Source organism: Xenopus laevis, chromosome 1L, assembly GCF_017654675.1.
Source record: "Xenopus laevis strain J_2021 chromosome 1L, Xenopus_laevis_v10.1, whole genome shotgun sequence".
NCBI classification, from domain to species: domain Eukaryota; kingdom Metazoa; phylum Chordata; class Amphibia; order Anura; family Pipidae; genus Xenopus; species Xenopus laevis.
The window spans coordinates 200,905,583-200,919,490 of record NC_054371.1 but is presented as its reverse complement, the minus strand read 5'-3'; positions in this window follow the sequence as shown (position 1 = coordinate 200,919,490).

The following is a 13,908-nucleotide window of genomic DNA, read 5'->3' as shown; positions in this document are numbered from 1 at the left end:
ACAAATACACTGGCACACGTGGCAATTCAGGTGCCGGGTTACCCCGTGCTCTTTATTGTGCGGACGTGCCACTTCCAGCCTGCAGTGTTAAAACACAATTATTGTGTGATTCTCTTGGTACAATTGTGCAGAGGGAACCCTGAAATTACTGTCATGTACAGGGTGGCAGTAGCACAGCAACTACAAGTACAATGTCTGGACACAAGTACCTCTAATGAATGGCATCAAAAAGAATAAGATCTGTGTTAATTTTAACACAACCACACTTGTGGCTGCGCTAATAAATTACCCCTATAGTGTCCATTTCATTATCGTGTCATTTAAACCCCCCAGAAACCAACTGATAGCTGTGAGTGAATGGAACCAGTGGATTGATATAAATAAATCTGGGTGTTGGTTTATTTAAGAAAGAAAAAAACTTTAATATAAAGTGATTGATTAAATTGTGTATTCCTGATACATCTGAAGTGACACAGATATGGCAAAGGAGATTTGCATAGACATATTTATATAAAACAAAACATACTGAGCATTTGTACATTGACTGCATATATTTCTTCCCCGCCTTGCCATTGAATGCAACACAATTGTATACAAGCAGTCGGCTTCTGCGCCCCATGCAGAGGGGATGATTGTTTCAAGAAAAATTTCGCCCGGCGCAGAGAACAGTTTTGCCTTAGGTGAGCTGATGATAAATTTTCTAGAGATTATTTTGACAAAACAAATTTTTCAGACTAATATAAGATGCTGAAAAACATCACAAACGGAAGAACCAAAGTGCAGCATCTCAATAAATCAATGTTTCATGGGCAATTTTGCATTCCCACTGTGAGATTTCCCATAAATAAATGACACACGCAAGCCATCCATAACAAGATGAAGGAAAACACGCACAAATCAGGTGATGCTCCTTTTTTCAAAGTTTAAAACAAAATGACACTTATTCGATATGGCAGTGCTGGCTTGTTATCCTTAAAGCAAAAGATGGCACAGAGTAGTTTCTAATAAAATTAATGTTTCTTGGTCAGATCTTGCAGGGTCCCATACCTGTATGTGTGTATATATATATATATATATATATATATATATATATATATATATATATATATATATATATATATATATATATATATATATATATATATATATATATATATATATAGATATATAGATATATATAGATATATAGATATATATATATATATATATATATATATATATATATATATATATATATATATATATAGTCAACTACAAGAGTCCTCTGCACTCAACCCATTATCAATATATTTAAGACAGAGACATTTTGTGCATACTGCTACTGTAAAATGCCTTACCCTTTAAACAAAACAGGGATAGTTTGTCCATATATTGCAATATATTTAAGCTGGCCAACTACGTCAAAGTCATCCCATATCTGGCCAGTCCTATGCTCAATTTTCATCTGATTCATTAAGAATTCAATTGCTTAATTATTAGATCCCACTGGTGTCTAATAAAAGGGCAGCCAAGTTTAGGAGTTTTACTTTGAAAGCAGCTAGTAAGTTGCAGGTAAAACTTGTAAAATGTATAATTAAGCAATTGAATTCTTAATGAATCAGATGAAAATTAAGCGTAGGACTGGCCAGATATGGGATGACTTTGATGTAGTTGGCCATCTTAAATATATTGCAATATATGGACAAACAATCCCTGTTTTGTTTAAAGGGTAAGGCATTTTTCAGTAGCAGTATGCACAAAATGTCTCTGTCTTAAATATATTGATAATGGGTTGAGTGCAGAGGACTCTTGTATTTGACTATATGTATTTTGTGGTCACAGCCTCATTGCACCCCCGCCTAATGGTTTTAAAAAATAGTGGTGAGCACAACTTTCCCTTGTTTGTATATATATATATACACACAAAATTTAGGAGATTGGAGTTTTAATGCAGTTTTCAGAAACTCCAAATGTATTCACTTAAATTCACTTAAATTCCTTTAATCTCTTGGCACAAATTATTTTATTTTCCCCATAGTTTAGTAGCACTGGGAGAATGGGAAGAGGAATGCACAAAAAGAAAGGAGCCAAGCATAATATGCCTGGAGCTATCCTAGATCTGAGCTCAGCAGCTGCTTTTTGAGCACCACTGTACGCTGCAATGATGTTTTCTAGCCAATTTACAACAGAGACTATAGAAATGTCCTCTAATCCAAAGAAAGTGGCCGAGATTTCGCTGAAGGGTGGGGGATGTGAAGTGTTGCTCCATTGCACATTGTAATCTGTACAGCTATGTATTTAGGAGTTAATATAGATTATCAGAGTAGGGAATGCATAAATCCATAGGAACTGACTGGTTCAAGGCATCACTACTGTTCCCCTGTTGATTTGTCAGAAGTGTGGTGACCCTTGTCTATTGTTTACCATAGACTGGTGCTCATTGATCTATATAAGACCCAAGCTGCAGCAGATGGCCACTTGGCAGTATGACATTCTATAGTATGCCACTGTCCCCTGGCTGCCATTAACATAAGAATATTTTATGATTGGTACATCTTTTGCAGGTGCTCACTATTATGCCGGAATTCTGAAAAAACACACATTTGGGTGGGATTTCTAGGTCTCCCTAGTGCCTTGCATTTTCCCGGTGCTGCCCAGCTTCTGTGCTCTGAATAATGTGCACACTCGGGGAATTTCAGGGCACTTCTGTGCCACCCAATTGCTGTTCCTCCTGCATGCAGCACCATCAAATACAGGCATTTTATTACCTCTTACTAATACACCAATAGAATAGATGCATGTAAAACCTAAAGTTTCTTACTTCCTGACCCCAACTTTGCATTCATATAGCTTTCTAATAATAACCTATGCCCATTATTGCCAAAAAGGAACCCATCCCAACCCACCATTGAGCCATGTTTAATAGAGGCTTCCATAGCCTTACCCTTTACTGTACAGAGAGTCTCCAAAGGTTGATTCATTTTATTGTTTTGTGATACATTTTTTTTGGGGGGGGGGTAAATCTCTTTTGCTCTTCTGTGATATTTTGTGAGGTTATTGGCTCTTCTCAAAGGAAAGTTACTGTTCCGTTCAATTATCATCACAGGGTATTCTTCATTTTCATTGCGCTTGGATCAGAAATTTCAGATATTTAATTCACTCTAGTACCAAACAGATTTAATTTGAACTTTTGTGCAAAAGCCTTTGCAGCCTTAACTGTGAGTCAGAATGTTAGTGACATGCCCTGTAATTCGATTTTCAGAATTCATTATCTTCATTATTTTTCAGGGTATGGATTCACTGACTCATAGTTATCTAATGCCACAGTGCAACATGGCTCCTTCTTTGGCTCAACACAGGCTTGCTTCATGTTACCAATGAATCGATATTGCTGAAAACTGTCAAATATAATAATGGCTGTCACACTTTAACTTATGGTTTGCGTAAACTGTAATACTGGCAACTTGAAACACTGATGGGTTTCAAACACAGCAGCTCTGTGATACTTGCTACCCTGTTTCCAAAGCAACAGTTTTTCACATAAAAGTATCCAATTCAATCGAATTTGCAAAACTTTCTCAGTCGATAATTTTGCTTTCTCTAATGTCCAATACATGCAATAAGTAACACCAATACATAGTACAGGTATGGGATCCATTATCTGAAAAACCCGTAAGCTAGAAAGCTCCAAATAACGGAAAAGGACGTCTCCCATAGACTCCATTTTATCCAAAGAATTCACATTTTTCAAAATGACTTTCTTTTTCTCTGTAACAATAAAACAGCACCTTGTACCTGATCCAAACTAAGATATAATTAATACTTACTGGAAGCAAAACCAGCCTATTGGGTTTATTTAATGTTTAAATGATTTTCTAGTAGACCCAATTTACAAAAAGTAAAATATTTTTTACCAATTTGAGGGGCATGCCACATTTGTTTTATGGTGGGCTCATGTCTAGGGCATTAGAGATCTCTTTATTCTTTATTTGGCTTCCTTATACATTTATAATAATAAGTGGTAACTTCAATCATTTTAACCAACATCTAACGACATCTATACGACATATATGTACCCGCCCTATTCAAATTGACCTAAGCGTAAGAGTACTAACGAAGTTTCGTTAGGCAGAATTGAACGCTAGTAAAAGATCCATGTGAAATGCTCGCACTTGCTAATTAACGCTAGTGAAACTTCACCATTGTTCGACTGCTGAGACGCAACTTCACATTTTAGTGAATTAGCATAGTGGTAACTAATTTGCACCTGGCGAAAATTCACCCTTTAGTGAATTTGCCCCAGTGACTATGCAAAACAAAGCTTTTATAGAATAGTGCCTTTGTGGATACCAGTTCAAAGTAAGATGCCATCAGTATGCTGAAACTTAGCAGCCTTTTCTAATGATATTAATGGAATATAATAACAATGGACAATTAAACATACACTGTATCTATACGTTTTGCCTTTTAGCATTGCCTAAAGAAAACTATAAATACAGTCAACCTCTCAAAAAACTGTATAATTTCACCCTAAAGCAGGGGTCCCCAGCCTTTTTTACTTGTGAGCCACATTCAAATGTAAAAAGAGTTGGGGAGCAACACATGCACGAAAAAAAGTTCCTGGGGTGCCAAAAAAGGGCTGTGATTGGTTATTTGTTAGCCCCTATGTGGACTAGCTGGTTTTTATGCAACCAAAACTTGCTTCCAAGCCAGGACATCAAAAATAAGCCCCTGCTTTGAAGCCATTGGGAGCAGCATCCAAGGCGTTGGTGAGCAACTGGTTGGGGACCACTGCCCTAAAGCATCCTAATAGTAACATCACAATTACTAGTAAATAAGGTAATACATATGCTATCCCACATTATAATGTCTGTCTCACTCATGTATAACATCCTGCAGATCAACAATACTAGCTAAAATTTAGTGTAATCCAACCTTTAGTAAAATGACTGCACCCAAGTCTGTTTGTTAAAGCAAATACTGTAAAATGCACATCCGTGAACTGATCACCCCCTCCAAGGCAGTCTCATATAAGTCCTCCGTGGCTCCAGACTTTATGTCTACGATTACAATCTGTTAATATATCACTATGTCAAGACTTCATGAATCACTCGTCTGACCCTCTCGGTTGCGATTCTTCTCTCACACTCTTCTCTCACAACTTCTGAAAGTTTTTTAAAATGAATTGGTATTTTGTGGAATTGCTTGAACCAGCAGCGTATATTGGACTGCGTATGGCCAAGTTAATCCTATAAATGCTAAATTACAGTATCAATATGCTCATCTTTTTCCCTGCAGCTTTTGCAGCACTTATTTGTTATGCTAAAGGTGAACATTGGCTTCCCATTCAGGCTAAATTGCTCCTACCAATGGAGTTATAGCCAAAATATCCTTCATTTGGGCTATAAAATGGTCTAGCTAATGTAAAAGCTGTGATAAGCAGTACAACAAGGGCAAACTGAACTGGTGACTCATTGCTAGAAATATTCTGAAGCCTCAGACACTCTTGCTCATTGGTACAGAACGTGAGGCCCAGGTACACAGATACCTTGCTGCAAATAATAACTCAGCAGGCCTGGGCTGGGATTCAAAATAGGCCCTGACATTTCAAGTACACTGAGACCCATACAGCCCCCACCAGCCCTCTAAACAATGACTGTCTATGACATCTCACAGCAGACCCTCTGGCATTTGCCAGAACCCACAGATTGCCAGTATGGGCCTGGAACTCATGGGTACAGGAATCCTGAAAAGGGTTCATCCCAGACCTTCCATGTTGGGGAATTATATGTGGGAGATGTTCTTTCTTGTAAGTAATGTACATAAATAACTAAAGAACCAAACCATACAGGGTGACTTCTGTACACAAGTTAACACTTTTCAAAGATCCTAGCAAATTCTGATAATATTGCTGATTCAGTGAGTGATGCAAAGCAGAATCAGTGATCCACCAGCTGCAGCTTCAGTTCTTTGCATGTGCGTTGGAAAAGCTGCCACCCTGAGGATTCCATTTACATATTCCAGGTTTGTTCTCAACTTTTGTAACCACACGGAAAGAATTTGAACGTGCACAGTAGTGCACAAGTGTCTTAGGGCCCTTACACACAAGTGTTTGTACCTGCAACAACCTGTATTTCTTATGAGTTTCAGTTTGCTCCCGCGGGTACAGTTACTATGGAAAAGAATGGAGTCAGTTAACTTCAATGCACAGGGATTGAAGATACGTATGTCCATGTGTAAGGGCTCTTACAGATGAGCGTTTAAAGCTGTGCTCCCCCTGCGTTCCGTTTTTATGCGTTCAGCCGCAGGGGAGCGCAGGAGTAGATGCATTCAGTTTTTTTCAATGGGGCTGTACTCACACAGGTGCATGTCGGCGCCGAACCCAGGTTGAGACGCAACATGCTGCATTTTTCCTGCATTCGCCGCCTACATGCGCCTGTGTGAGTACAGCCCCATTGAAAAAAACTGAATGTGTCTACTCCTGTGCTCCCCTGCGGCTGAACGCATAAAAACATAACGCAGGGGAGCGCAGCTTCACTCATCTGTAAGAGCCCTAAGGGTCCTTAAAAAGAGCTCAGGATTTGCCATTCACTTTAATAGCAGACAGCTGCTTCTCACACCTGGGGGCAGATTTATCAAGGGTCGAAGTGAATTAGAGGGAATTTTCAAAGTAAAAAAATTTGAAATTCAAAGTAATTTTTTGGATACTTCGACCATCGAATAGGATACTATGACTGTGATTAAATCATTTGAATATTTGACCATTCGATAATCAAAGTACTGTCTCTTTAAAAAAAACTTCGACTTCAATACTTCGCCAAATTAAACCTGCTGAATGTTAGCCTATGGGGACCTTGTAGAACAGTTTTTTAAAGTCGAAGAAAAATCGTTCGATCCAAAGGATTTCATAGTTCGATCGAACGATTTTACTTCGACCGCAAATGGCCAAATTCAGTGTAAAAAAACTTCGACTTCGATATTCGAATTTGAAGTATTCCAATTCGATGGTCGAATTTTGAAGCTTTTTCTATTTCGAAATTCGACCCTTGATAAATCTGCCCCCTGGTGTGCAATGGGCTTTAAAGGGCACCTATCAATGAAAAATTGTTTCCCAGGCCAGAAGTGTTGGATAATAGAGCTAATACTCCTCCTAGAGCAGGTGGCCATTTTCAGACACAAGCATAGAAATGAGGCATAGGGGCATATTTATTAACACTGGAGACAAACATCACGGGTGATACTACCGCTTGAAACCAGTCAGATTTGTTTTCTAACTTGTAGGTGACAGCTCAAATGTAATTGTTTCTATGGTCAACATCACTGGTGATGTCTGTCTCCAATTGTTTCCAATCTTATGCATATGCATTTGACATCACACACATGCCCATGAGCTGGGAGACTGTCTCGTGATTGCATGTGTGTGGCCTCAGTGCAGATGGAATTGCACTCATTAAGAGCATTTTTTGGTATTGTTTCCACCAACCAGTGTGTGGCTCAATTAGCCCATAGCTCTACTGGGTGAAACAATTGCTAGCATGGTTTCTGCAAACAGGTTTTCAATGTAAACAGCAGGCGGTTAGATCAACATTGTTCACACAGGTATGGGACCTGTTATCTGGAATTTTCAAGACCTGGTGTTTTTTCAGATAGGGGATCTTTCTGTAACTTGGATCTCCATACCTTAAGTCTACTGAAAATCATTTAAATATTAAATAAAACCAACAGGGTTGTTTTGCTTTCAATAAAGATCAATTGTATCTTAGTTGGGATCAAGTACAAGGTACTGTTATTAATGCAGCGAAAATGGAAACCATGTTTAAAATATGTGAATTATTTCATTAAAATGGAGTCTATTGGAGATGACCTTCACGTAATTTCGAGCTTTCTGTATAACGGGTTTCTGTATCAGCAATTTAATTAGCAGTGAAATAACAGACTTTTGACAATATAAACATTTACTTTAGTGAACAAATAACTTTGTAGAATCATGAAGCAGACAGGGCTGGATTTGGATCTCGGGCACCCCTAGGCCGCCCACTAGGGTTGCCACCTTTTCTGAAAAAGAATATCGGCCTTCCTATATATTTATCTTTTTCCCTATTAATAACATTGGGATCAGCCATCATTTTTACCGGCCAGGCCGGTAAAATACCAGTAGGGGGGCATCCCTATCGCCCACCAGCAGCACAACCACGCAGCCTGGCACCCCCCACCCACTTGAGTGCATGCACCGGAGCACTGGGGAGCAGTGCATCCCCAGTGTCCCTCAGCAAGCAGCCAGGCAGCATGCCACCCCAAATAACTTGCCACTCTAGGCCCGGGCCTTTGTGGCCTTGCCACAAATCCGGGCCTGGAAGCCGAACTGTAATGCTTGGTGTATTAATGCTATATGTCCTTACCTCCTCAGCAGCTACTGTATATTCACACAGCACTATTGTCAGGCATCACCAGTGAGTACTGGATTTGTAAATTGGACTCCTGTGTCTGACACTTGTCCATTCAATTATCCGTCTATCTGTCTAAGTCTAAGAATGTGTTTAGGATCTAAATCTGGTAAATGAACTTGTAATATATTAACAAGTGCAGGGAGTCACTGTTACAGACATTAGTACAAACAATGCACACTTGAAAGAGAAAGAAGGTCAGGCCAAGGTTAATTGTATTTCTTGGCACAAAGGAGAAAATATAGCATCCTTTAAATAGTTCAATAATAATGAAGTAGAAAGCAGTTCTGGCAGAGCTCCACCACATCGGGAAGTAATAATCAATACTTTCTCTTCCCTGTAAGGCTTAATTAGGACTGCATTCCAAAAAAAGGGAAATTAGCTCTGCGCCGTGGAACGAATGATGCTGGCTAACCAAATTAGTAGTAGCTTTGCTTGTTAAAGACTACTCTGATACAATTATACTCCTAAACAAAGACATGAAACTCGATTAAAAAAATGATGTTAAGGAAAAATAGAATTAACCAGAATTAGAAGTGAAGCTGGATTAATAATCTCACCCTGAGGCTATAGCCACACCGGGCACTTTTCAGCCCAGCACTATTATTTGCACTTTTGGGGCATTCCCACTTTCCCAGTCATGAAAGTGGGAGACAATATTCAGCCATCTGAACAAAACCTGAACAAATTTCTCTTGAAGATGTTTTTATTTCTGCACTGCACAAAACATCTCCCCTTTCAACAAAACTGGGATTGTTTGTCCATATATTGCGCTATATTCAAGCTGACCAACTCCATCAAAGTCATTACTGCTCAGTCCTACACTTGCTTTCATCTTACTCATTACGAATTCTAATATTATTTATTTCTACAGGAGCTTGCAACTTTTCAAAGTTAAAACTACTAAATGGTTGTCATTTAAAAAAAAATTAAATGACTGGCACCACAACCTTGGAGTATTTGTAGATGTTAAACTTGGCTGTAGCAAGCAATGCCAGTCAGCAGCATCAAGGGCAAATAAGGTCTTGAGCTGAATTAAAAGGGGCATAAAGTGGTCATTCTTCCATCTAGAATATGCCGTACAGTTTTGGTCTCCATCTCTCAAACAGGACATTGTTGTATTAGAGAATGTCCAGAGAAGGGCAACTAAGCTGGTAAAAGGTATGAAAAATCTTAGCTATGAGGAAAGACTGGCCAAATTGGGGATGTTCACGCTGGAAAACAGGCGATTTAGGGGTGATATGATAACTATGTATAAATATATAAGGGGATCATATAATAATCTCTCTAATGCTTTATTTACCAGTAGGTCTTTCCAGCTGACACAAGGTCACCCATTCTGATTAGAAGAAAAGAGGTTCCGCCTAAATATTCATAAGGGGTTTTTTACAGTGAAAGATGTGGAATTCTCTCCCTGAATCAGTTGTACAGGCTGATACATTAGATAGCTTTAAGAAGGGTTTGGATGGTGTTTAGCAAGTGAGGGAATACAGGGTTATGGGAAATAGCTCATAGTACAAGTTGATCCAGGGACTAGTCCGATTGCCATTTTGGAGTAAGGAAGGAATTTTTTCTCCCTCTGAGGCAAATTGAAGAGGCTTCAGATGGGGTTTTTTGCCTTCCTCTGTATCAACTGGCAGTTAGGCAGGTTAAAAGGTTGAACTTGATGGATGCGTGCCTTTCTCAACCTAACTTACTATATTACTATGTTACAACATGGAGCTGTCTAAAGGCCACTGCTCCCGTATGGCCTTTTTCATACCACCATGGGTTTCACCATTGTCTTCAAAAAGGGGGTAAAGGAAAGGAAGTGTATTTGCCCGTGAGTATCTTTAATGAATAAGGTCAATACACACGCAACCTTGTGCTCATTTCAGCTCACCCACACTTGTACTTGCAGTTGTAAACGAGGCTTCTAATTAGTTGTTATAGACTACCAGGCCTGGTGAGACCTTTATATCTTGTATTACATTACAATACAGTTCTTATGGCACATTAAATCTCTCAGCAACTGGATGATAATCATTCCTGTGTGCTGTAAGACTCACAGTTTTTCTTCCACTTGAAAATCAATGTGATCAAAGCCTCCAGTGTCCCATCACCTATAGGCCTAACAGTTATCTTCTTCTTTTACCATTATTCATTGGTTCTTTATGTTCATATTATTAATTCTATTTTACTGCCCCTTTGTGTGGAGCTTCTTCTAAATAAAAGATTCACAGCATTCGCACAACATTCATAAGTCAACCAATTACTCATTTTCTCTTCTGCCTCGTGTAATTTACAGTCATGTTAAATTCTGTTTGTTTTTTTCTGTTTGAGTGGAAAAATAAAAACATAATATCATAATTTTCTTTAAACACTGATACAAAATGAGCTTTCATGAAGTGGGAAATCACAAATGACGGAGGCACACAGATACTTCTTAGTGGATCCTACAACAACAGTTCTACATGTTTTATTAGCTGAGTGCAAGGAAAACCACACAAGCTTTTGGGGAGAAGCCCTTTGTCAAGGATAACTGATAACAGTGTCCTCCGCAAAAGCTTGTGTGGTTTTCATTGCACTCAGCTTATAAAACATATAAAGCAGGTCTGCATTAAGGTACCAATGGGCTCAGGACAAACATCTCATTAGTGGGTCCCCACCAAATTTGTAATAGGACAACCCTCAAGAAGGAGAACTTGAAAAAAGTAAGGCAGAAAATAAAGAGGTCCAAAGAAATCTCCCTGCACCAACAGCTATGTGAGTGAATAGTTATGCTGAGCTCCTCCAGCTGATAAAAAATGAGGTGTCTGCCATTTCAGTCAAAAGTTTTAGCATAGGAAATATCTTCCGGTGCCTCCAGTCCAGGCAATTGCTCATTTTGCCCATTTATTAAAACATCCCTTGTGTAGGGTTCTGTTTGGCCCGTCAAGAAGAATTATTTTGCCTCTGCCTTTTTTGTGCTGCAATGGAATTTGGTGAGCACCAGTGCTTTGTGGTGAATTTAAATAGGGGTCATTTACGAGAAGTAAGACAGGCTACAAAATGCAAAAAAATGGGATCATGGGATCATACCCTGCCCTTTCTATCTTGCAGTTGGGTGCAGGTTGCAATGCAGCAAAACCCTGTATACAAGTGCTTTTGAGTAAGCACTAGGGGCACACTTTTGTTTCCTTTAGTGCTCTAGCACTTGCCTTTGGGGTCATGGTAAATGCCCCCTGATGTACATAGTAATATAGTGTGGTCTTACACATTTATATCTATTGAGTTACAATAGGGGCTCATTTAAAAAAAAAAGGCAAATTTGCACCTGGGCAGTAACCAATAGCAACCAATCATTGATGAGCTTTTTTTCAGCCAGCAGTAGGTTGAACAGTAAAAGCAATCATCTGATTGGTTGGCATGGGTTAAGGTGGCCATAGACTCAAAGATCCGCTCATTTGGCGACATCGCCAAACGAGCGGATCTTTCCCCGATATGCCACTAACGGCATGGCTATATCGGGGGTAATTCGAACGATCGAATTACGATGTGCCAAGGGGCTCCAACGGGTCGGTCGGTTAAAAATCAAACCTTCCCGATCGATATCGTGGCCAGATATCGATCGGGAAGACCTGTCGGAAGCCCCCATACACGGGCAGATAAGCTGTCAAACCGGTCCAAACGACCGATATCGGCATCTTTATCTGCCCGTGTATGGCCACCTTTACTGCCCAGGTGCAAATTTAGCCCAGTGTTTATGAGTCCCAATGACTTACAAACTGACTTTTATACACATTCCCCCCCTCCCACTAGAAATAATAAGAAGGTGGAAATTGTAGCAATATTCAAACTCTTTCTCTGGGGAATTTATTAATTAAAGAATGCATGGAGATCAATTTCAGCATTATAAATTAGGGCAATGTAATTGAAATATTATAAAGGATATGAGAGCATCATCAGCGGCTTTCACTGTCATTTCGCAATCCTGATGTTCTGCAGAGTCTTGTGGGTATAGGCTGTTTGTGGAATTGCAGAAAAGGAGCTGAAAGGAGCCTTCCATTAGTTGATTATACAGATTAATATCCAAAGTGTTTGGCTGCTGTTTTCCTGGAATTAACCTCTTCTCTGCTGAGCATTCATCGGACGGATTGATCTACCATTTACTTCAAATCACTTAGCAAAAGGAATGTTGTTACCAGCTGGAAGTCATCCAGGCTTATCCTATTTTTCGAGTCTAACTCTAACATCGTATTTCACAAAGGTTCAAGCAATCTCATTGTTACTAGCTGATGCTCACGTAATTATATTCAAGGCCTCTGTGTTGCATTCACAGTTACTGAAAAAATGAGGATTATGGGCCAGATTCAAATATATTTTGGAACCCAGAAAACAAGGCAGATGACCATGGAAATTACACACAAAGATCTTTTTAATCCTCTGTAGCATTATTGTTTAATAACTGGTGGTTGATTTAAGACAATGCCTGATAGCAAATAGATAGGCTGTTCCCATTAATCATGTATTCATTAGAGACAACGTGAAAACAGCCATGCTTCTTATATCTGTAGGTGATAAATGGGAGAATACTTCTACATTCATAAAATAGACAGAATGAAAGCTCAGAATGGGATTTCATGAACATGAGTTATAGATAAAATTCAACTAGGGGTTGAGTGTGTAAAACTGATTTGATAACATGTGGATAGTCAGATAGTTTAACTAAGTGATACCAAGGCTGGAAAATTCTGTGGATCAAGACCAGAGTGGTACAAAATTTTTATTTGTAGCATCCTTTTGTTTGCATTTTGTGCATGAGATCTCCTACTCACCAGGGAGCCAGAGAACAGTAGATATGGGAGCAAATATGGTGGTTGCCCATTCAGTGTCCCATTTATTTTCCTATTCGGGAAAAGCTGAGAAAGGCTGTTGTCAGTAGTACCTTTGGCACAGTTCAGATCACTATATTACATGTGTTCTTTTCTTGAGCAATTGATAATGTTTCAATACCCCTGATAATGTTTTATTTCTGTGCTCCCTTATTCTATCATTTACATGTTGCAACCAGTGGACTAATGTATTCACTGTTTAAAAGCATTTGAGTGCACCAAGAGAGTCAGTTGTAGCAGGGAAAAAATGTTGATGAGTCAGTTAGTTACACTAGGAAAAAATTATAAGTTTGGAGAATGGAGAAATAGAACATGAAAGTAATTCATAAGCATATACATTGTTTGCTCTAGTTATTTAACCAATAGCAGCCAATCAGATGTTTACATGAATTATTTCTAACCTGCTGATCATATATAAAATAGTTAGTGGACTGGGGAAATGTTGTCTCTTTATCCTTAGTTCATTTTTCTTTGATTTAGTTTCTACGCAATGCAATGCAATGTTATTTCTCAGAATTCCAAAATAAATGACTGAGAATGATGGAAGTTTTACAAATGAAAGGCCCAGAATTGGACATCCCTTTTACAACTGTAAGACCAAAGTGGGTTATCCCTTTTTAAAAGTAATACAG